Source organism: Ovis aries, chromosome 1, assembly GCF_016772045.2.
Source record: "Ovis aries strain OAR_USU_Benz2616 breed Rambouillet chromosome 1, ARS-UI_Ramb_v3.0, whole genome shotgun sequence".
NCBI lineage: Eukaryota > Metazoa > Chordata > Mammalia > Artiodactyla > Bovidae > Ovis > Ovis aries.
Genome location: NC_056054.1, coordinates 125,155,856 through 125,178,761, shown reverse-complemented (window position 1 = coordinate 125,178,761; position 22,906 = coordinate 125,155,856). Strand labels below are relative to the sequence as shown.

At 42.2% G+C, this 22,906-nt stretch overlaps 1 pseudogene; it reads left to right on the top strand.

Annotated features, from left to right (window-relative positions):
* The first annotated feature begins 1,515 nt into the window (after positions 1 to 1,515).
* Positions 1,516 to 2,385, top strand: LOC101115092 (small ribosomal subunit protein eS4-like; annotated as a pseudogene).
* The last annotated feature ends 20,521 nt before the right edge of the window (positions 2,386 to 22,906 follow it).

Sequence of the window (22,906 nt, the reverse complement as noted above, 5' to 3'; positions counted from 1 at the left end):
CACTTTCTAACACCGCACACAAAAATAAACTCAAAATGGATTAAAGATCTAAATGTAAGACCAGAAACTATAAAACTCCTAGAGGAGAATATAGGCAAAACACTCTCCGACATAAATCACAGCAGGATCCTCTATGATCCACCTCCCAGAATACTGGAAATAAAAGCAAAAATAAACAAATGGGATCTAATTAAAATTAAAAGCTTCTGCACAACAAAGGAAAATATAAGCAAGGTGAAAAGACAGCCTTCGGAATGGGAGAAAATAATAGCAAATGAAGCAACTGACAAACAACTAATCTCAAAAATATACAAGCAACTTATGCAGCTCCATTCCAGAAAAATAAATGACCCAATCAAAAAATGGGCCAAAGAACTAAATAGACATTTCTCCAAAGAAGACATACAGATGGCTAACAAACACATGAAAAGATGCTCAACATCACTCATTACTAGAGAAATGCAAATCAAAACCACAATGAGGTACCACTTCACACCAGTCAGAATGGCTGCGATCCAAAAATCTGCAAGCAATAAATGCTGGAGAGGGTGTGGAGAAAAGGGAACCCTCCTACACTGTTGGTGGGAATGCAAACTAGTACAGCCACTATGGAGAACAGTGTGGAGATTCCTTAAAAAATTGCAAATAGAACTACCTTATGACCCAGCAATCCCACTGCTGGGCATACACACCGAGGAAACCAGAATTGAAAGAGACACATGTACCCCAATGTTCATCGCAGCACTGTTTATAATAGCCAGGACATGGAAACAACCTAGATGTCCATCAGCAGATGAATGGATAAGAAAGCTGTGGTACATATACACAATGGAGTATTACTCAGCCATTAAAAATAATACATTTGAATCAGTTCTGATGAGATGGATGAAACTGGAGCCGATTATACAGAGTGAAGTAAGCCAGAAAGAAAAACACCAATACAGTATACTAACACATGTATATGGAATTTAGAAAGATGGCAATGACGACCCTGTATGCAAGACAGCAAAAAAGACACAGATGTGTATAACGGACTTTTGGACTCAGAGGGAGAGGGAGAGGGTGGGATGATTTGGGAGAATGGCATTGAAACATGTATACTATCATGTAAGAATCGAATCGCCAGTCTATCCGATGCAGGATACAGCATGCTTGGGGCTGGTGCACGGTGATGACCCAGAGAGATGTTATGGGGAGGGAGGTGGGAGGGGGGTTCGTGTTTGGGAACGCATGTACACCTGTGGTGGATTCATGTCAATGTATGGCAAAACCAATACAGTATTGTAAAGTAAAATAAAGTAAAAATAAATATTTTTTTAAAAACTCTCTTTTTTGTCAAATTAATTCAAAGTTAAATACAACTTTGTGAAAGCCAAAAAAAAAAAAAAAAAAAAGGAGATAGATTTTATGAAAATGTTTCTTTTACCTTCCTTTTAATGAGAAGTATTTTCCCAGTTTTGGTCTAAGCTTTCTATGTTTTAAAAGAAAGTCGCTCTTTTCTTGCCTAGTACAGCCATGACTCACGGTCCCAAGAAGTGTGTAGCAGCTCCAAAACATTGGAGGCTGGACAGAGTGACTGGTGTGTTTGCCCCTCGTCCATCTACCTGGCCCCACAGGCTGAGGGAATGTTTCCCCCTAACCATTTTCTTAAGGAACAGACTTAAGTATGCCCTAACAGGAGATGAAGTAGAGAAGATTGCATGCGGTGTTTCATTAAGATGGATGGCAAAGTCTGCACTGATATAACTACCCTGCTGGTTTTATGGATGTCATCAGCACTGATAAGACTGGAGAGAATTTTCGTTTGATCTATGACACCAAGGGTCGCTTTGCTGTTCATCGTAATACACCTGAGGAGGCCAAGTGTAAACTGTACAGTAAGAAAGATCTTTGTGGGGACAAAAGGAGTCCCTCATCAGGTGATCCATGATGCTCGCACCATCCATTACCCTGATCCCCTCCTCAAGGTGAATGACACCATCCAAATTGACTTGGAGACTGGCAAGACCACTGATTTTGTCGAATTTGACACTGGTAACCTATGCATGGTGACTGGAGGTGCTAACCTGGGAAGAATTGGTGTGATTACCAACCAGGAGAGACATCCAGGTTCCTTTAATGTAGTTCATGTGAATGGCAACAGCTTTGCCACATGGCTCTCAAACGTCTTCCTTATTGGCAAAGGCAACAAACCATGGATCTCCCTTCCCCGTGGAAAGGGTATTTGCCTTACCACTGCTGAGGAGAGAGACAAGAGACCGGCAGCCAAACAGAGCAGGGGATAAAATGATCTCTATGTGATGTGATTGGAAAAGTCTTTGTACCTAATTAAAGATAATTCCAAGTGATTAATAAAAAGAAAAGAAAAAGAAATTCAACTACTAAAGTTAGAAATGGGTGTGGTGGCCTCTTAAGAAAAAGGCATGCTATTTGATTAAAATCTCAGCTCTTTTGATAGTTCTTAGCTTGAGTTAACTAACATTCAAGAATAAATTGATGTTTTTTTTCTGTTGTGTCATTTAAAACTGCCAGTGTTATCCATTCCAAGGTTTACCTTTATTGTTATCAGCCCCCTCTTCCATCACCCAAAATTAAATTGCTGGCTTTCCTCAAATTTTTCTTATTTTTGATCAGATAAAATTTGCCTTCTTTGTGGTTTCAGGATGAATAGGGTGTACATGGCCTTTGGGCTTCATGTTGACTGAAAGTATAGCTCTCTAGCAACAAGGATCTTGCTGGCTGACTTCTGTTACATGTAAACACAAGCAAAACAAAAAGAAAAATGTGTTACACACGTGTATGTGTTAGCTCAGGCTACCATAACACAGTAACAGGAGCTGGATGGTTTAAACAACAGACTGATTTCTCATAGTTCTAAAATTGGTAAAGTCCACGATCAAGGTGCTGACTGATTTGGTTCTTGATTAGGGCTTTCCTGCTAGAGTGTAGATAGATGTATTCTTATTATGTCCTCATGTTGAGGGGAGAAAGGGAGAGAGAGGAAGAGAGAAATAGGGAGAGGGGAGAGAGAATGGGAGAGGGAAAGAGAAGGAGAAGTAAAGGGAAAGAGGAGAAGCAAGCAAGCCCCGTCGTCTTTATAAGGGCACTAATTCCATGATGGGGGCTCCATTCTCATGACCTAAGTAGTTCCAAAGTCCCCGCCTTCTAATACCATCTCACTGGGGATTAGGGCTTCAACATATGAATTCTAGGGGGAGCAGGAATCAGTCCATAGCGCTATAGAGACAGCTTCTCTGCAGCAAATCCTCAAATGGGATTGTTCTTGCTTGCTTTGGAGACAAAGCATAAACAATTAATTATTCCAAAGCTGGCTGAACAGTAGAGGAACTAAATAGAATTTCAATCAATGACTTCTGAAAACAAAGTAGTCTTAGGACTCCCCTGGTACAAGGATGATTTGAAGAAGGAATAGCTTGTGAATACTTATAAAATCTCATTTCAATAAATTTGAGAGAGATGGAAGTGGCATTGCTACATTCCAATTATATTTAAATGAAATTATATTAGAGCACAGAGGTGGTGCTACTGGATTGAATTTGGTTTATCTAAATAAACCCGGCATTGTTTTCATGTCCTGGTTTTTCCGTTTTTTCTTCATTTTCATCTCCTTTCCTCTGCACCATGTTAAGGTACCTTCCTTAGAGATATTCTTTCCCTGACCTCTAGTTCTGACAATTTCCTCACTCTCATTTCTTTTCAACCTCCTTTACTCCTCTAGGTCCCTAATATAACAATACTGATACAGTAGAAAGCACTAATTCTGAGCCATAACCATGTTTTTATTAAGCAGATCCACTGCTATGTGGACAGGGACTTGTGAACACACTGTTCTACAGGATTTTTCATTTAAAATAATTTTCTGAAACCACATCAGCAAAGTACTGCTATGATAAACTATCCCCAAAGACATGGATGTACTTTTACTAATCACAACTTTAAATTAAAATGGCATGTAATCATGGGATTCTACTTGTAATTATTTGTTCTCATGCATTTATGAAGGTAAACTCTGAGCTAGTGTTATTTGGATGTGGATTTTATGTTTTGTCCTCACCTAACCATTGAACTGGGCCTTTATGGAGTTGCTGGATCCCTTGGCATTCCATGGCAAGGCTATTAGCCTTGGTTAGAAGGAAAATTTGTGGAAAAACACACTGCTTTACGTTAAATTAGCTATTAACTACTTCTTCAAAAATTGTACCCAGTTTCTTCTGTGATAAACTTATGATGGAGTTCATAAGATCCAAGAGGCTGAATGATATCATTCTAATAGTCTGCCATTGGTTGGCTTGATTGAAGAGGTTAATAGTAGACCTTGAATAACACTCCTTGCTTCTTTTCCAAAGTCTTATAAAGTGCAACTAAGACTAAAGACACAATGCAGCTGTCTCTCTAATCTTGAATTTCAGATGAGTAATACCCAAAAGCAGGGGTCCCCAACCCCCAGGCCATGGGCTCTTACATGTCTGTAGCTTGTTAGGAACCAAGCTGTGCAGCAGGATGTGAGAAGCAGGTGAGTGAGTGAAGTTTCACCTGTGTTTACAGCCACTCCCCATCACTTGCATTGACACGTGAACTCTGCCGCCTGTCAGATCAACGATGATGTAAGAAATGCAATGCTCCAGAATCACGCCAAAACCATCGCATACACACCCCGGGTCCATGGAAAAGTTGTCTTTCACAAAATCGGTTCCTGGTGCCAAAACTGTTGAGGACCACTGCCCAAAGGGGATTGCAGCATTTTATATCTTCCTGTAGCTAGCTCCAGGATGGTTTCCTATGAAGAGAAACTTGGCTCTAGGTGGGCAGTCACTGAAATCGCTGGGATGGATTTTAGCCATGTTAGTTTAGTACAGCAACTCTTAAATGGGGTTATTTTATCCTTCTTCTCCACTGCAACCAACGGCATTTGGTGATGTGTAGAGACATTCTGGTGGCTAGAATTTGGGGGAGGTGGTGTATCTAGTGAGCAGAGGCCACAGATGGTACTCAACATGTGACAATGCCCAGGACAGTCCCATACAACAAAGAATGATCTGACCCCAAATGCTAATAGTGCTGAGACTGAGAAACCCTGGTTTCAAAAAGGAGCATGTTTGGACCTTAGCAGTTAAAAGGCAGGAGTATGGCAGCCCAAACTATGGACTATAATGCAGCTACCAAACAGTGACTTAGAGCTATGTGTCTCAATTTGTAGAGCTGTTAAAGATGTACTAAGTGGATAAAAGCAGGTTACAAGTGATGATGATAATAATTATTATTATAACCAACCTTTATTGACAAGTTACTCAGTCATTACATTAAATGCTTTAATTACATCATCCCATTAAATTCTTCCTACAGTATGGGGTATACATTATTATTAATCCTGCCTTTATATACACTGACACTGAGGCATGGAGAAATTAGGTGAAGTTGCCTAAAATCACACATGTTACAGCCTCCAGAGTTCACCTGCGTCATCATTTCGTGTGTGCTGTGTGTGGTAAGCCACTTCAGTCATGATTGACTCTTTGCGACCCCACCAGACTCCTCAGTCCATAGGATTCTCCAGGCAAGAGTACAGGAGTGGGTTGCCATTTCCTCCTCCAGGGGACCTTCCCAACCTGAGGATCGAACTCACGTCTCCTACATTTCTTGCATTGGCAGGCAGGTTCTTTACCACTAGTGGCACCTGGGAAGCATCACTTCATATATATGCACAAATACAATGATATGATACTAAAGAGTTTAACACAGCAATGGTTTCACCTCTACTCCCTTTCTAACTAGGGATGTTACTCCTCAAAGAAAAGGTCTTTTAATCATTTTTGCTTTAAATCTGTTTAACTTCACAACTCCAGATAATTACTAGACTTAAAAAAATAGAGGCAACTTACTGATTTGTTTATCTCATGTTTTATTTATCTCATGTAGCTCACTCATACTATGTGATCCCCTCTCTCCCTTCCCGCTCAGCTCTCTTTTTAAAAAAAAATATTATCATTCTACTTCTGTTGGTCACAGCTGCAACTTTGAATAACAGTGTAGTGCTTTGCTTTTATCATTTCCTAAATTGTACCACCTAGAGCCAGACATCCTGGAATGCAGGTCAAGTGGGCCTTAGGAAGCATCACTACAAACAAAACTAGTGGAGGTGATGGAATTCCAGTTGAGCTATTTTAAATCCTAAAAGATGACACTGTGAAAGTGTTGCACCCAATATGCCAGCAAATTTGGAAAACTCAGCAGTGGACACAAGATTGGAAAAGATCAGTTTTCATTCCAATCCCAAAGAAGAGCAATGCCAAAGAAAGTTCAAACTACAGCACAATTGTACTCATCTCACATGCTAGTAAAGCAATGCTCAAAATTCTCCAAGCCAGGCTTCAACAGTACATGAACCATGAACTTCCAGATGTTCAGGTTGGGTTTAGAAAAGACAGAGGAACCAGAGATCAAATTGACAACATCCACTGGATCATCAAAAAATCTAGAGAGTTCCAGAAAGACATCTATTTCTGCTTTATTGACTATGCCAAAGCCTTTGACCATGTGGGTCATGACAAATTGATGACAAAATTCTTCAAGAGATCGGAATACCAGACCACCTTACTTGCCTCTTGAGAAATCTGTATGCAGTTCAGGAAGCAACAGTTAGAACTGGACATGGAATAACATACTGGTTTCAAGTCGGGAAAGAAGTACATCAAGGCTATATATTGTCACCCTGCTTATTTAACTTATATGCAGAGTATGCTTATTTAACTTATATGCAGAGTACATTATGAGAAACGCTGGGCTGGATGAAGCACAAGCTGGAATGAAGATTGGTGGCAGAAATATCAATAACCTCAGATAAGCAGATGATACCACCCTTATGGCAGAAAGGGAAAAAGAACTAAAGAGCCTCCTGATGAAAGTAAAAGAGGAGAGCAAAAAAGTTAGCTTAAAACTCAACTTTCAGAAAACTAAGATCATGACATCTGGCCCCATCACTTCATGGCAAATAGGAAGTGTTTCATGGGAAACAATGACAGATTTTATTTTGGGGAGCTCCAAAATGCACATGGTGACTGCAGCCATGAAATTAAAAGATGCTTACTCCTTGGAAGGAAAGTTATGACCAATTTAAAAAGCAGAGACATTACTTTGCTATTACATAACTATGTCAAAGCTATGGTTTTTTCAGTAGTCATGTATGGATGTGAGAGTTGGACTACAAAGAAAGCTGAGTGCCGAAGAATTAATGCTTTTGAACTGTGGTGTTGGAGAAGACTCTTGAGAGTCCCTTGGACTGCAAGGAGATCCAACCATCAATCCTAAAGGAAATCAGTCCTGAATATCCAGTGGAAGGACTGATGCTGAAGCTGAAACTCCAATACTTTGGCCACCTGATGAGAAGAACTGACTCACTGGAAAAGACAATAATGCTGGGAAAGATTGAGGGCAGGAGGAGAAGGGGATGACAGAGGATGAGATGGTTGGATGGTATCACTGACTCAATGGACATGAATTTGAGAAAACTCCAGGAGTTGGTGATGGACAGGGAGGCCTGGCATGCTGCAGTCCATGGGGTCACCAAGAGTTGGACATGACTGAGCGACTGAACTGAATTTAACTGAAAGTTTATCACAACACCCTCCCTATATACTCTTTGTATTTCTCCTCTCCTCTCTTACCATTGCCATAATCTTTAACATTTATGTAGTCCTACAAACATCATCAAGTGTTCTGCAGTTGTCTTGCAGTTGATGCAAGAAGTTGAAAACTATCTGCAGGCACTTCCCTAGTAGTCCAATGGTTAAGAGTCCAACTTGCAAGGCAGGGGACATGGGTTCAATCCCTAGTCAGGGAACCAAGATCCTCCATGCAGCAGAGCAACTAAAGCCCACTCACTGCAACTACAGAGTCCACATGCTGCAACTGAAGAGCCCGTGGTCTGCAATGAAAGATCTCACATTATACAACTAGGGCACAGCAGAGTCAAACAAATAAATTAACAAATATTTTAAAAAATAAACAAATAAACATTAGCCAGAGTTTACATAGCTGTGAAGGTGGGTTATTTCTGGATCACATAGGGACTAGACTGCAGTTCCTTCTCTTCAGGACCTATATCTCCAGCCTTGAGAGGAGGTAGGTGATCAAGGTACAAGGGCCAATGAATGCTGTCGTTCTGAGTAACGACCATTCTCGAATCCCCTATTTTCAACCCATTTCTCACCCCTGTTCACTCTGCACCCAGATCTGCCGTCTCCTGACTTCCAAAGAGCCGATCTCCAACTTATTATGTAGTTGGAGAACTTCTTCACCGACTTGGTGCTTTGAAAAAATGCTACTGACATACGTATTTTATCTGTTTCTGCTGATATTTTATTTGTTCACATTTTAATTAGTTTAATGGATAACAAAGTATGGATAAGACAGCCGAGATCACGGCCTCCCAGAGGGAAATTCAGATGTCCTTTTTCTCTATGATTGATGAGCCCAGCACAGCCTCTTTCAACACGTTGGAGAGTCAGTTCCTCAGGGCCCTTTTGATCTTGGAAGAAGCCTCCTTGGAGGGTTGACAACAACACTTCTAAGGTTGCTGCTCTCGGCAACCATTAAATGAAAAGCTAGAGTATTCCCTTAAGATAGCTACATATCTCTTCAGAGCACTCCCAGGTGAAGAAAATCTGGCTCTGTACAGGAAGCCTGTGCAATGAGAGCCTGGGAGTCACTGAGCATCAGTTCTGACTGTGGACCAGCCTCCATTTAACCCATGTCCTGCCTGGGAAGTGGAAGGAAATCTCACCAGGAAAGGACTCCTGGAATCTTTCACGGGTTTAATGCTCAAACTAGAAAGGGAGGAACTTCCCTGTTGGGGCAGTGGGTGAGACTTCACCTTCCAAAGCAGGGGGTGTGGGTTTAGCCCCTGGTCGGGGAGCTGGGATCCCACATGCCTCACCCGCCAAAAGAAAACAAAACGTAACACAGAAGCAACATTGTAACAAAGTTAATAAGGACTTTTAAAATGGACAAGTACGCACTACTCTATTTAAAACAGATAACCAGCAATGGGAGGACCTGCTGAACAGCCCAGGGAACCCTGCTTAACACTGTGTGGCAGCCTGAATGGGAAGGGGGTTTGAGGGAGAGAGGATAAATGTGTTCGTATGGCGGGGACCCTTTGCCGTCCACTTGCAACTGCCATACCATCGTTAATGGGCTATCCTCTAATACAAAATTAAAAGTCTGATTTTTTTAATGGTCCACATCTAAAGCCTTAAAAAGAAAAATAGACAGGGAGACTGGAACATTTTGGTAGGCTCTGAGGAAGGAGGCTTGAGAGTTCAGCTATCCTAAAATGGATGGTTGTGGTCACGAGAAGGGACTTTATCTGGCCAGGAGATGTTTCTGTTCCTCTTCCTCCACTCCTACTTCCAAATAATGGGCCATAATGATTCGTAGGTATTCTGTCATAATTTTCCTGATATCAGCTGGCCTTGAATAAACCCAGTTGAATGAATTTACTATTTAGAAAGATTTTCCCAAAGTCTCCTAGTATATAGGAACTCTCTCTTTCCTACATGAGAGAAACTGACAATGATTCTCTCCATTAGGATATAATCCAGTGAACCAGTGAGGTTGCTCAGCCATGTCTGACTCTTTGAGACCCCAGGGACTGTAGCCTACCAGGCTCCTCCATCCATGGAATTTTCCAGGCAAGAATACTGGAGTGGGTTGCCATTTCCTTCTCCAATAATGCTGGTTTACCTACTAGTTTATTTATCTAGACAATGCATAGAAAGCTGTCACAAACAAAACCAAACACAGAGAGAAACACAAAAACAGCAGTGAAATTTGCAAACAGGGCACATGGGATGTGCCGTCTCCTGTGAGGGGTGTGAGTCCTGGGAGCAGCAGGGGAGGGACTCTTGCTGAGCTGGTGGGGGGGGGAGGCCAACCACTATCTTGGGGATCTGGGAATCCTCCAAAAAGACAGACAAATATCCAAGGGCCAGGTCTTCATTAGAAACCTCAACTGCTGCTGCTGCTGCTAAGTTGCTTCAGTCGTGTCCGACTCTGTGCGACCCCACAGACAGCAGCCCACCAGGCTCCTCGGTCCCTGGGATTCTCAGCTAGGGACAGTGTATTACACCTCACACTCTGATCTCGTGCCTGGTTATTACTTGAAATGCACACCTGGAATATCCTTCCACCCTCAGAACTTTCCAGAGCCACATTTATGCACCAACCTGTCTCATCTCACTTTCACTCTACATTTTCTCTCTGCTTTGGTTCTAGAACATACTCTCTAGTCACTAAAAATCCCTCTAGTGACAGAGGAAGGGGGTAGTAAAAAATCTCTTCTTTCAAACTTAGGTTTTGCATCATCTAATTAAAAGATCTCTTACTTCTAAAAATCATTTCTCCCAGGGTCTAAAGTCCTTTTGCTAGGTTCCTAGGAAAGGAATTTTGATAGAGGCTCAGAGCAGATAGCTGCCCTAATCTCATTGAACACTCTAAGGGGAGCTTATGAGCTTTAACTCAGATTGAGTCCTGATTCCACTTCTTAATAAGACCAACCTGGCACATTCCAAAGCAATAATTTCCTGACCTGACTACATATCGAAAGGCCTTGTCGTATTTAAAAAAAAAACTAGAATATACCCAAGACCCAGACCTACTGTATCAGAATCTCCAGCCTGTGGGGTCAGGAATCTGCATACTCTCAAATTCCCCCAAATGATCCTGAAATAGCTTCCTGGTAGAGGTGTGCTCAGGTCACTGTATTAATATATGTTAATCCCTGCTAGCAATGTCTGGATACAATTTGATGAACTTTTGAATTCTGAGGATTGGCTTTATACTTGCAGCACCCAGTACAAAGTGAGCTCATGTGCTCATGTCATTCTTCATGCTGGTGATAAGATTTTTGTATCTACATCAATATTATTGACCCCGGCTGCACATTTGAAAATCACCTGAGTAGCTTTTTTTTTTTTTTTTTTTTTGCATGTGGGATCTTAGTTCCCTGACCAGGGATCGAACCTGTGTTCACTGCATTGGAAGAGTACAGTCTTAACCACTGGACAGTCAGGGAAATCCCTCAAGGAGCTCTTGAAATGTCTGGTGCCCAAGAGCAATCACTAGAGATTCTAAAAGAAGTGGTCTGAGGTGAGGATCCAGGCATTGGCTATTTTTAACAAACTGTCTGGGCAATTATGTTGTATACTTAGGGTTGATAATCACTGATCTATGCAAAGGCTTAAGAAGTTGCTGAATGTTTTGACTTGTTGACAATGCATCAGTCAGCTATTGCTGTGTAACAGACAACCACAAAAATCCCACAATAATAAGCATCATCTTTAGGATTTTAATTAGCTCAATTGGAATTCCATCACCTCCACTAGCTTTGTTCATAGTGACACTTCCTAAGGCTCACTTGACTTCACATTTCAGGATGTCTGGCTCTAGGTAAGTGATCACACCATCATGATTATCTGGGTTGTGAAGATCTTTTTGTACAGTTCTTCTGTGTGTTCTTGCCACCTCCTCTTAATATCTTCTGCTTCTGTTAGGTCTAGACAATTTCTGTCCTTTATCAAACCCATCTTTGCATGAAATGTTCCCTTGGTATCTCTAATTTTCTTGAAGAGATCTATAGTAGAGCTAGTGGAGGTCATGGAATTCCAGTAAGCTATTTCAAATCCTAAAAGATGATGCTGTGAAAGTGCTTCACTCAATATGCAAGCAACTTTGGAAAACTCAGCAGTGGCCACAGGACTGGAAAAGGTCAGTTTTCATTCCAATCCCAAAGAAAGGCAATGCCAAAGAATGCTCAAACTACTGCACAATTGCACTCATCTCACACACTAGTATGGAGAAGGCAATGGCACCCCACTCCAGTACTCTTGCCTGGAAGATCCCATGGACGGAGAAGTCTGGTGGGCTGCAGTCCATGGGATCGAAAAGAGTCAGACATGACTGAGCGACTTCACTTTCACTTTTCACTTTCATGCATTGGAGAAGGAAATGGCAACCCACTCCAGTGTTCTTTGCCTGGAGAATCCCAGGGACAGGAGAGCCTGGTGGGCTGCCATCTATGGGGTCACACAGAGTCGGACATGACTGAAGTGACTTAGCAGCAGCAGCAGCACACACTAGTAAAGTAATGCTCAAAATTCTCCAAGCCAGGCTTTGCAATATGTGAACCATGAACTTCCAGATGTACAAGCTGGATTTAGAAAAGGCAGAGGAACCAGAGATCAAATTGCCAACATCCGCTGGATCATTGAAAAAGCAAGAGAGTTCCAGAAACACATCTATTTCTGCTTATTAACTATGCCAAAGCCTTTGACTGTGGGGATCACAATAAACTGTGGAAAATTCTGAAAGAGATGGGAATACAGACCACCTGACCTGCCTCTTGAGAAATCTGTATGCAGGTCAGGAAGCAACAGTTAGAACTGGACATGGAACAGCAGACTAGTTCCAAATAGGAAAAGGAGTACATCAAGGCTGTATATTGTCACCCTGCTTATTTAACTTCTTTGCAGAGTACATCATGAGAAACACTGAGTTGGAGGAAACACAGCTAGAATCAAGATTGCCAGGAGAAATATCAATAACCTCAGATATGCAGATGACACCACCCTTATGGCAGAAAGTGACGAAGAACTAAAGAGACTCTTGATGAAAATGAAAGAGGAGAGTGAAAATGTTGCCTTAAAGCTCAACATTCAGAAAACGAAGATCATGGCATCCGGTCCCATCACTTCATGACAAATAGATGAGGAAACAGTGGAAACAGTGGCTGACTTTATTTTTCTGGGCTCCAAAATCACTGTAGATGGTGATTGCAGCCATGAAATTAAAAGACGCTTACTCCTTGGAAGAAAAGATATGGCCAACCTAGACAGCATATTAAAAAGCAGAGACATTACTTTGTCAACAAAGGTCCATCTAGTCAAGGCTATGGTTTTTCCAGTAGTCATTATGGATGTGAGAGTTGGACTGTGAAGAAAGCTGAGCACTGAAGAATTGATGCTTTTGAACTGTGGTGTTGGAGAAGACTCTTGAGAGTCCCTTGGACTGCAAGGAGATCCAACCAGTCCATCCTAAGGGAAACTGGTCCTGGGTGTTCATTGGAAGGACTGATGTTAAAGCTGAAACTCCAGTATTTTGACCACCTGATGCAAAGAGCTGACTCATTTGAAAAGACCCTGATGCTGGGAAAGATTGAAGGCAGGAGGAGAAGGGGATGACAGAGGATGAGATGGTTAGATGGCATCACTGACTCAATAGACATGAGTTTGGGCAAACTCCGGGAGTTGGTGATGGACAGGAGGCCTGGCATGCTGCAATTCATGGGGTTGCAAAGAGTTGGACACGACTAAGCGACTAAACTGAACTGAACTGAATGAGCATCATCTATTCATGCATTTCTGAGGGAGTCTGGGCAGCCCTAATGCTTCCAACATGGTTGGCTGAGTGTGGCTTCAGGCCATGGGTTTAGTTTATCATGGGTTCATGTGACTCTCACTCTTTTGGGACCAGCAGGTTACCTGGAGCAAGTTCTCTTCATGGCAATGACAGAACTGCAAGAAGAGTGATTGGGAGCATGTGATGTCTCTTGAGGTCTAGGCTCAGCTTATCACAATTTCACTTATTCCTGTGTTCTACAAGCCAAAGTAAGTCATATGGCCAAGTCCAGCAAGACCAGGCTCTGCAATCTAATGATGCTTTTAAGCTGCTTCCCTTGGCTCTGGTGCTCCCTGGTGGTATTTTGAGCAAAAGGACAGTTGAGCATTGCTGTCCCATGCTGCAGTTCCCTCCCACACTTAAAAACTCCAAGGTAATTTTTATTTCCTCCATCTAGTGAACCTTGTAATTTAAAAATAATCTCCCAAATCACCATCTTCCTGCAGCCATGTATTCACCCTTCTTTTTTAAAGAACATTGTTACTCTGGTGGTCCAGTGGCTAAGACTCCATGCTCAGTGTAGAGGTTCCAGGTTCAATGCTTGGTTGGGGAACTAGATCCCACAGGCGGTAACTAAGAGAGTACTTGCCCCAAGGAAGATCGAAGATTACGTGCTGCCCCCAAGACCCAGTGCAGCAAAATAAATAAACATCCAAAAAAAGAAATTTAATACATGGAACCTAGAAAAGTGGTACTGATGAGCCTGTCTGTAGGGAAGGAATGGAGATGCAGATGTAGAATGGAATTATAGATACAACCAAGGAAAGAGAAAGTTGGACAAATTAAGAAAGGAGCGTTCTCTTGCATGCTGGTGACCCACCATGAAAGACCATGCTCACCCACAGACCATGAGCTTGATTGTTGCTTTAAGCCTCTGAGTTTGGGGGACCATCCTGTTAATCAGCAATATTGTGGCAAGAGCTGACTAATACCTAAGATGCCTGATTATGTGAGAAGGGCAGAGTTGCTAAAGAATGTGTGTAGTAAGCTCTCATCTAAATATAGATGTGTTTGGTTGCACATGTGTGTGCTCCTGTGTGTGTGTGCACAGCAGTCTTTGGATCAGATGTTCATGGTGGTTTTCTAAGGAGATGGGATTTTCAGAAACTGTCACAACTTTCCTTGTTGTAATGTTCTGTTGTTTTAAACCAAAAAGCCTATAATGCTCTTGTGATCACACAATAAAGACTGATTTTCTTTATAAGAAAGAAAGAAAGAAAGAAAGCAGCATTGACATATACATGATCCTGTGCTAGTAAGAAGTTGCTGTGTAACACAGGGAGCCCAGCCTGGCACTCTGTGTCTGCCTAGAGGGGTGGGGTGGGAAGAGAGAGAGCATATATGTATAATATGACTCACACTGTCGCATAGCAGAAACCAACAGAACATTGCAAGGCCATTTTCCTCCAATTAAAAAACAAATTAGAACAAAAAAGAACATTTCTGTTAACTCTCTGTTGGTATTGCCCAAAGTAAATCCTGACACAAAGGAAACAGCAGTAACACTCATCCTGTTTTTACTGAACTTTGGATATGTTGTGCAACATGAACTTTTGTATTAATTTTCACTTGTTAAAGTCTCACATTCAAATGTTTTTTATTTTGATTCCAAAGTCTTGGGCTCCCTCTTAGCTCTGGTCCTGCTCTTCACAAACATCTGTCTGAAAGACGTGGCCTGCAGGGATCTGGCCCTTCTCCCTCCTCCAGAGGATGTCCCTGGATGTACCCAAGAGCTTCCTATCCCAGTTCTTCCTACAAACTGCTTTTTAGAACAAAACTCGGAGGTCTTTTCATTTGCCAAGTTGATATGCCCATGTGATGCAGCCTCTGTTTCTGTGTTGAGGTTAGATAAGACACTGTCCCTCATTCATTCCTGGCTGACCTCCAGAAGCACTGGTGTGAGCCCACCCCTGTCTCCCAGCAGTGCTTGAACCTGGGAATCCAGAGAAGTCCTCAGTCAGCTGAACGACTTCTTCATATGTCCTTCTACAGGGCACCGGGGCATATGGTAGGTACAAATTAAACACAGTAGCAACCTGGATATCTAATTATTCCCTGAGGCAAAGAAGTCAATCGAGCATGCTGATAACTCTGGGTTATATACTTAAACACTTCATTTTAGGATATCTTCATGGGAAAAAAGGCATCTTTTTAAAAATTTTTATTGGAGTATAGTTGTTTTACAATGTTGTGTGCATTTCTGCTCTACAGAAAAGTGAATCCGCTATACGCATGCATATATATCCCTTCATTTTTTGATTTCTTTCCCATTTAGGTCACCACAGAGCATTGAGTATAGTTCCCTGTGCTGTACAATCTGTTCCTGTTAGCTATCTATTTTATACATAGTATCAGTAGCGTATATATGTCAATCCTAAGGTAACCCTGAGGAAGGTGACTCTGATAAATAAAGCTGTGTAGTATAATGACATAACATGGATTTTGGAGTTAGAAAATCAAGCGTTTGTATCTTGGGTCAATCAAGTAGCAGATGCATGACTTAGAAAATTTCTCAACTTCTCTGAATCTCAATTTAGTATTGACAATGATCTTCCTCTTTGAGGTACAGGAATATTTATATATACACTTGTAGCACATAACAGAACTTAAGAAATAACAAGTAAGAGGTACCTAAGTTTCTGACCTAGAAAAAAATATTGCTGATTTAAGCCTCAGAGCTTTTAAAATAGTGTAACCCTTTGATAGAAATTCTTAAAAATTTATTACATCATTCACTTTCCTTCTTACCTAGGATAGACTGAGTTGACTTTATCTCAGTGTGCCAAGGCCAGTAATTGGCGCAGCTGCTCCTTCCTGAGCTCTGATGAAATGCAGAAGTGCCCCAGGACCTATTGATTCATGAAGGCCAGTTTGCCCTTGTGTCCACTGCATAAAATGTCAGCGTGCTTATCTGGTGTTCATGCTCTTTGGTTTTTTCCCCTGGCTGTCACAAGTCTGCTGTCACTTCTCCTTCCTATCCTGCTTGCCTCTTTTTATCTGTGAGTCCTGATCTGTGGTGGGTTGCTAAACCAGATGGTGAGCTTAATAAAGATTGTGGTCACATAAAAAGCATGACTAGGTTGTGTAAACACCCAGGGAATCCTGTATGTGATGCATGCATCTTGTGGCATCTAGTTTACAATGAGTTTGCTTGTTGGCTGAGTCCTCAACAAAGTCATGAAATATCTGGACTTTGGAAGACTGAGGTGGAATTGTAATATTTCATATTCTTTGAATAAAGGGAAGGGCTTAAATATTTTCTTAGTGAAGAGATTTGCTTCATGACAGGTAGGACTCTGTTTTGTGTGACTTGATGTCTTTCACAACACCCAGCATATTCAGTTCAGTTGCTCAGCCGTGTCCGACTCTTTGCGACCCCATGAATCGCAGCACACCAGGCCTCCCTGTCCATCACCAGCTCCCGGAGTTCACTCAAACTCACGTCCATCAAGTCGGTGATGCCATCCAGCCATCTCATCCTCTGTCATCCCCTTCTCCTCCTGCCCCCAATCCCTCCCAGCATCAAAGTCTTTTCCAATGAGTCAGCTCTTTGCATGAGGTGGCCAAAGTATTGGAGTTTCAGCTTTAGCATCAGTCTTTCCAAAGAACACCCAGGACTGATCTCCTTCAGAATGGACTGGTTGGATCTCCTTGCAGTCCAAGGGACTCTCAAGAGTCTTCTCCAACACCACAGTTCAAAAGCATCAATTCTTCGGTGCTCAGCTTTCTTCGTAGTCCAACTCTCACATCCATACGTGACCACAGGAAAAACCATAGCCTTGACTAGACGGACCTTTGTTGACAAAGTAATGTCTCTGCTTTTGAATATACTATCTAGGTTGGTCATAAATTTCCTTCCAAGGAGTAAGCATCTTTTAATTTCATGGCTGCAATCACCATCTGCACCATCTGCAGCGTATTCAGTAGGTATCATTTGGTGTTGCTCAGTCACTCAGTCATGTCCAACTCTTTGTGACCCCATGGACTGGCAGCACACCAGGCTTCCTTGTCCTTGACCATCTCCCGGAGTTTGCTCAAACTCATGTCCATTGAGTCGGTGTTGCCATCCTACCATCTCATCCTCTGTCGTCCCCTTCTCCTGCCCTCAATCTTTCCCAGCATCAGAGTCTTTTCCAAAAAGTCAGTTCTTCACATCAGGTGGCCAAAGTATTGGAGCCTCAGCTTCAGCATCAGTCCTTCCAATGAGTATCCAGGATTGATTTCCTTTAGGATTGACTGGTTTGACCTCCTTGCAGTGCAAGGGATGCTCAAGAGTCTTCTCCAAGGCCACAGTTCAAAAGCACCAATTCTTCAGTGCCCAGCTTTCTTTACAGTTCAACTCTCACATCCTTACATGACTACTGGAAAAACCATAGCCTTGACTAGACAGACCTTTGTTGACAAAGTAATGTGTCTGCTTTTTAATACGCTGTCTAGATTGGTCATAGCTTTTCTTCCAAGAAGCAAGCGCCTTTTAATTTCATGGCTGCAGTTGCCATCTGCAGTGATTTTGGAGCCCAAGAAAATAGTCTGTCACTGAATCATAGTCACTAAATAAAAATTTGCTGAATTTAACTAGATCTCATATAATACACTTGGCTAGAAAAAAAAAAAGTAAATGACCCAAAATCATATTAACAGTGGGTTAAAAAGAAAACCATAAGTGTTTGAAGGGGACTAGCTTCTCCTTTGGAAAAATTTTTAAGAGAATTTTCTTTGAAAAATGGTTTAAGAGAAACTCTGCTTATGAAATGACATTTAAGGATGCATAGATGCCATATTTTAACCAAGGGGCTCAGTTTGCCACTGACTGTGTTACTAATGTGGAATTGCCCCAGGCCCAGAAAATTTTGAGAGCAACAGGTTGATCAAATATCCTGACCTTAAATTACCTCTTACTTATATAGGTGAAGTGAAAGTTGCTTAGTTGTGTCTGACTCTTCACAACCCCGTGCAGAGTAAGGGTGAGTAAAAGTGAAATGAGCTGTTGAGTTAGCTTGGAATTCAGGTGAAATTCTATGACTAAATTTACACTAAATATACTAAATTCTATGACTAAATATACTCTTACTCCTAGAAGAGAAACATAGTTACGAGTCATCCCAAATGGAACTACTTAAATGTCTATCAATTGTGGAATGATTAAATGATGCTATATTTGTGCAATGGATTGCTATTTAGTTATGAATGTTACCTATGACATGATTGATTTTTAAAACAAAATATTGAAGAGTTGTAACAGACAATATTCACTGTATTTGCATTCATGTCAAGATAACAGACAGGTTTATGGAAACTCTTTGCATGCTCTGACCCTCATAGCTCAGTTGGTAAAGAATCTACCTGCAATGCAGGAGACCCCTGTTCGATTCCTGGGTTGAGAAGATCCCCTGGAGAAGGGATAGGCTACCCTCTCCAGTAATCTTGGGCTTCCCTTGTGGCTCAGCTGGTAATGAATCTGCCTGCAATGTGAGAGACCTGGGTTTGATCCCTGGGTTGGGAAGATCCTCTGGAGAAGGGAAAGGCTACCCACTCCAGTATTCTGGCCTGGAGAATTCCATGGATGGTATGGTCCATGGGGTCGCAGAGAGTTGGACACAACTGAGTGACTTTCAGTTTGTTTGTTTGTTTGTTTTTCAGAAGTTACTCAAGACACATAGTAGGTACTAAAGCACCACTTGTTTAATATAAGCTTTCTGGTTAACCTCCTCCCTCCCTATATTAAAGAGTAATTTAGAGATGACCATGTAGCCATTATAAAAAGGCTGCCTATATTTTTTAGCTGCATTTTGTCTTTGATACCTACTTGGAGGGTGAGGGGAAGGAAAAATGTCCTTTAATTTTTCCAGCTTATGGGTCATGAGCAACCTGATCACATTGGAATTATTTTCTACTCATTGTCATTCATTATTTTTCCTATTTTTTTAATGATGTCATGGCTCTGTTGTTGCTTTGCCTCTCCAGGCAGAGAAGCTGTGCTGAAATGTGTTTATTAGTTGTTGCACATATATCTTGCAGGTTGCTTATTCCTGTTTCCACTTCCATCCTGATTAAATTCAACAAGGACTTTGGCCTTGGGTGAAAAGAGAAGCAAATTTAGCAGTGCTCCTTGAATTTATGAGACTGAGACATGATTTGTTGGTACTGGAGATTGGACACTGCTCTGGAGAGTGGGGCTGATGAAGGAAGAAGAACTTTGCCTCTGATGTCGGCCATCACATGGGATTCACAGGCAGGACTTGGCCGGGCTTCCTCTAAAGAGGCTGCGTAATGTTCCTTGGGGGGGGGGGGGGGGGGTCAGAAGGTTCCACTAATGTGGCATCTACTCTGAGATGGAAAAGGAAGTGAATCTACATTGCCTGTCATCTATCAGTCTAGTCACCAAACTAAACACTGAACAGTTTATGTCATTCGTACCGAGCACAGTGAATAGGTTTTCTTTCATTGAAGTACAATTGCTTACAATGTGTGTTAGCTTCTGCTGTACAACAAAGTGAATCAGCTATATATATACAGAAATCCCCTCCCATCCCCAGCTCCCAACTCCTCTAGGTCATCACAGAGCCCTGAGCTGAGCTCCCTGAGCTACATAGCAGCTTTCCACTAGCTATCTATACTACACATGGTAGCACATATATGTCAGCGCTACTGTCTCAATTTGTCCCACACTCCCCTTCCTCTCACCCCGTGTCCACAAGTCTGTTCTCTACATCTGTGCCTCTGTTCCTGCCCTGCAGATAGGTTTGTCAATGCCATTTTTCCTAGGTCCCATATACATGCCTTGTGTGTGTGTGGCAGTCACATTAATATACAATACCATTTTTCTGCTTCCCTCACTCTGTATGACAGACCCTAGGTTCATCCACATCACTCCAAATGACCCAATTTCATTCCTTTTTTATGGTTGAGTAATATTCCACTGTATATATGTACCACATTTTCTTTATCCATTCATTTGTCAGTGGGCATTTAGGTTGCTTTCATGTCCTGGCTATTGTAAATAGTGCTGCAATGAACACTGGGGTACATGTATCTTTTTGAATTATGGTATTCCCAGGCTATATGCCTGTGAGTGGGTTTGCTGGATCATATGGTAGTTCTATTTTTAGTTTTTTAAGGACCCTCGCTACTGTTCTCCATGTTGGGTGCATCAATTTACATTCCCATCAACAGTGCAAAGGGGCTTGTTTTGGCAATAAGGAAGCAGAAGCTCAGGGAAGCTAAATAACATGGCAAAGACCACCAGCTATAAGCAAAGAAGTAGGGTGAGATCTGGAAACCACAGGTGTGATTTCCAAGCATGGGTTATTTCAATGTAGGTACCAAGAAACCTAAAGAGAAATGTGTTAAGCAATGAAATAAAGTTTAGAATAAAGGGCAGTGGTCCAGCTAACAAAGTTGCACCATCAGTGGGGATTGCGGGCAGGTCTTACAGCCAATTAGCAAGATTAAGAGATTTTCTTCACTGTGTCTCAGAAACCACAACCTGGATGGAGAAATGATCTGATTGCTCAAGGGCTGGGGTCTGCATCATGAGTGTGACTAAAGTTTACAAGGTGACAAATCCGAGACTGACATGAGGGCCACGATGTATACACACTGAGTCCAGGCTGTGTGCAGAGCTGACTAACTCCAGAAGGGAGAGGGGACAGACTGGGGCCATCAGGAAGGGTCTGAAGTCAGAGGAAGGGGGGACTTGGCGGAGATGGGGAGACAGGGAAAAGAATATCAGAGATGCTCAAGGGAAAGAGTAGGTGATGTCATTAAAGAGGCCAGTTTCAGGGTCGGATACAGTACAGACAGAACCCAGTACACACCTTATTCTCCAACAAGCTGCTCCCCTCCAGCTGTCGGACTGTGGGTAAGTCTAATGAGAGGTTTCCAGGGTAATCTGTACTTAAACAGGAGCCTCTTCCTAGACAAAGAAATGGGACTTAAAAGATAAAGGATGCTTCACTGATAGAATGGCAGGCTCTACAGAAAGATGCTAACAATTGTGAAAGCTAGATTTCTGGGGAGGACATCCCTCAGTACTTCCTTCAAATCTTACTACACAAGCAAGGTCTAATCTGTACTCGCTCTGCCTAAAGCTCATCCTTAGCATGGGTTTTGTTAAAAGGGTTATAGTCCCCAGTTTGGGATTTTTTTGCCACAGCCATTGGTTTCCGAGCTCTCTCTCCTGCTTTTCTCTCCAACTTCACTCAGCACTACCACCCAGGTTTCTTCTTTGTTCCTAGAACATTCCTTTCTTACTGAAAGACTTTGCTTTTACCAAGAGGTTTCCTCTTCCATCAAAGAGGTCTTCCATGGAAGAGGTCTGGAAACCTTCCATCAACTTTCAACTTTTCAGGAGGTAGCTCCTTCTCATGGTTCAGGTCTCTGCCTAAACATCACCACCTTAAGAAACCATACCCAACCACTGACCTCAAACATATCCTCCACCACCCACCCAGTTACAGCACTTATCCAAGTGGGTAATTACTGTGCCCTTTACCTTCGGTCGCTCCAACAAGGAAAGGAAGCCCCATGCAAACAGGTGTATGCTGGTATATTCTCAACATCTAGCAAACTGCCTCAGTACAATTAGTTCAGTTCAGTTCAGTCCCTCAGTCGTGTCCAACTCTTTGTGACCCCATGAACCACACACAGCACATCAGGCCTCCCTGTCCATCACCAGCTCCCAGAGTCCACCCATACCATGTCCATTGAGTCAGTGATGCCATCCAACCATCTCATCCTCTGTTGTCCCCTTCTCCTCTTGCTCTCAGTCTTTCCCATCATCAGGGTCTTTTCAAGTGAGTCAGCTCTTTGAATCACATGGCCAGAGTGTTGGAGTTTCAGCTTCAACATCAATCCTTCCAATGAAGGACTCAGGACTCACCCAGGACTGATCTCCTTTAGGATGGACTGGTTGGATCTCCTTGCAGTCCAAGGGACTCTCAAGAGTCTTCTCCAACACCATAGTGCAAAAGCATCAATTCTTCTGCGCTCAGCTTTCTTCACAGTCCAATTCTCACATCCATACATGACCACTGGAAAAACCATAGCCTTGACTAGACGGACCTTTGTTGGCAAAGTAATGTCTCTGCTTTTTAATATGCTGTCTAGGTTGGTCATAACTTTGCTTCCAAGGAGTGAGCGTCTTTTAATTTCATGGCTGCAATCACCATCTGCAGTGATTTGGGAGCCCAGAAAAATAAAGTCAGCCACTGTTTCCACTGTTTCCCCATCTATTTCCCATGAAGTGATGGGACCAGATGCCATGATCTTCGTTTTCTGAATGTTGAGCTTTAAGCCAACTTTTTCACTCTCCTCTTTCACTTTCATCAAGAGCCTTTTTAGTTCTTCTTCACTGTCTGCCATAAGGTAGTACAATCAGGGACGAGGTAAATAATGTTTGGATAAACAAATGCGTAAGTGATTGGTTAGCAAG